Raw genomic sequence first — 2,721 nt, forward strand, 5'->3', positions numbered from 1 at the left:
GGGTGAGCACACTGTATCTTCTTTATCCACAAACAGGTGTTTGTCAGTGTTTCATCACAGCTGTTTTAGTCAGAGTCATCCTTTAAAAGAAAACAACTATATATCTTACAATGTAAAAAAGTAATATTTAGCTGTCTTAAAATGCAATGCAAGATGTAACCAGATGTATTCTATCACCATCTGTTAAAACCAGGTGGGGCAGTGTTCTTTATCTCTTCCATGACCCTCCCATGATCTCTCCCTCATGGAGAGATCTTCTGTTAATGGCCCATTGAGTCTCTCTGCATGACTGATAAAAATTACCTCATCCCATTGTGAGCTGCTCCACCCAGGGGGAGGAGCCAAGCATTCCTACCTGGATATAATCTGAGATTCAAAACATCACAGGCAGCCTTTGCCCACTGGATTCCCAGAGGAAGACCAGACCCTTCTATGCCAACACTGGACCTTCAGAAGAAAACTCCACCTTTCTACAGGATCACTGCTTCAACAGAACCACATCTGTCACTCCAGGAGGGCTGCAGCCACAATTTAATGGGACTGCTACCACCACCCTGACCCACAGGGTGTCAGGTTGTATTCTGACTTTGTAAGTAAAATTTTTTTGGTGAGCTAATTATTTCTAAACTGCTGCAGACAAAATTCAAGGTTAAGGACTTAAGAACTTAAAATTAATTGCTGCAAATAATCTTGTGAGAAGAGTAAAGAGGGAGAAGAGAGAGCCACAGGCCCATAGGGGAGTGGGGCTGGGTTTGGTTCTGGGGCTTGGACCTGCTGTGTGCAGCCCGTGTTTGGTGGGGCTGAGGGGCACAGCAGGACCATGGCTCACAATGCAGAGAAGGCCAGGACAGCCTTGGCAAGATTCTGGCAAGCCCAGCTCAAGGAAGGAAAAGTCAAGGGGCAAAGGCCTTTCCTTGCATCAGAGTGCAATGAGCTGCCTGAAGCTGAGAAATGGAGGAGACAGATCATTGGGGAGATTTCTAAGAAAGTGGCACAGATCCAGAATGCTGGATTGGGTGAATTCAGAATTTGTGACCTGAATGATGAAATCAAAAAAACTTCTGAGGGAGAAAGGACACTGGGAATACAGAATAAAGGAGCTGGGAGGTCCTGATTATGCTAGGATTGGCCTGAAAATGTTAGAGCATGAAGGGAAAGAAGTTCCAGGAAACAGAGGCTACAAATACTTTGGGGCTGCAAAGGACTTGCCAGCAGTTGGGGAGTTTTTTGAAAAGGAACCCCTGTCACCCCCACAGAAGAGTCAGGCTGAGCTTATGAAGGACATTGACGCTGAGTACTATGGCTACAGGGATGAAGATGATGGGATTCTGGAGCCCCTGGAGCAGGAACATGAGAAGAAAGTTATAGCAGAAGCAGTGGAAAAATGGAAGAAGGAGAGAGAAGCATGACTAGCAAGAGGTGAGGAGGAAGAGGAAGAAGAAAACATATGCTGTCCATGAGGAAGAGTCTGATGAGGAAGGTGGCAAGGAGAGAGAAGGTAAAGACGGCCAAGAGAAATTAATTGCACATGTTCCAGTGCCAACTCAACAGGAGATTGAGAAAGCTCTTGTACAAAGAAAGAAGATGGAGCTGCTCCAGAAGTATGCCAGTGAAACCCTTCTGGCACAGAGCAAGGAGTCAAACACACTTTTAGGACTGTAACAGTAATGTTGGGGGTTGGGTTTTTTCTGGTTTTCCTTGTTAGTGTGGAATTTTTCCCTATTGAGTTGCTAAGAAGCACTGATGGCTGGGTACTTGAGACAGCGGGAGGGGAACTCCTTTGGGAGTTTTTGGGAGTGTTCTCTTGGGCGGGGCGAGGGAGCAGGGATACTGTGAGAATGGGGGGCAGAAGAGATGGGTTTGCAGGCAGCCTCTCTCTCTTGCTGTAGGGCTTCAGAGGAGGATGGTCAGACCAGCAGCCTGGGGAAAGGAGTTGGCTGCCACCACCATAACCCGGTGGGGAACCTTTCTCCTGCTGCTGGGCCCTGCATCCCCCTGCCCTACCAGGACATCCGCAGGTTCCAGCTATTGCCGGGGAATTTTGATACTTTCTCACCCACTGCCCCACCCAGGATTTCTGCTCATCCCTGCTGTTCCAGCCTGCTGCTTCCCAGAGTCCTGCAGGGGCATTAGGATCGGCTGCCCTGGCGTTTGTGGATCAAAGCCTCTCCTCTGTCCCTTCCCCTCTGGGCCGAGCCGCCATTGCCACCATTGCCGGGCGCTGCCCGAGCCCGCCCCACAGCGCCCCCTGCAGCCGCAGGGGAGGCACTGCACTGGCCCCGCCCCCGGGAGCAGCAGCGCCCCTGCCGGCCGTGCCCGGAACTGCACCCAAGGGGAAAGCGCCGCTGGGTTTGTATTTGTTAATTCTGTAGCTTTTGTTTGTTTGTTTGCTTTATTATACACACTAGTAAAGAACTGTTATTCCTACTCCCATATCTTTGCCTGAGAGCCCCTTAATTTCAAAGTTCTAATAATTTGGAGGAAGGAAGAATTCTCCATTCAAAGCGAGGCTCCTGCCTTCCCTAGCAGACACCTGTCTTGTAAACCAGGACAGATTTTGGCACCCAGCGGTGGGGCCCGAGGGCATTGAGAGAAAAAGGGTGAAAAAAGAGTGACAGCTCTTGAATAATCTAATTTTTGTGTGCTGCAGATAGAAACCTCTTTAGGCGTCACCATGTGGTCTATCTTACCCTGGTTTGGGTGGCAGTGGTTGTGGCTACC

At 49.3% G+C, this 2,721-nt stretch overlaps 1 pseudogene; it reads left to right on the forward strand.

The window, feature by feature from the left end:
• Positions 1–820: 820 nt before the first annotated feature.
• LOC139591912 (pre-mRNA-splicing factor ISY1 homolog pseudogene) lies at positions 821–1,731 on the forward strand (annotated as a pseudogene).
• The last annotated feature ends 990 nt before the right edge of the window (positions 1,732–2,721 follow it).

This window comes from Agelaius tricolor, unplaced genomic scaffold, assembly GCF_023055355.1.
Source record: "Agelaius tricolor isolate 1412-34295 unplaced genomic scaffold, bAgeTri1.0.p SCAF_7, whole genome shotgun sequence".
Taxonomy (NCBI): Eukaryota; Metazoa; Chordata; class Aves; order Passeriformes; family Icteridae; genus Agelaius; species Agelaius tricolor.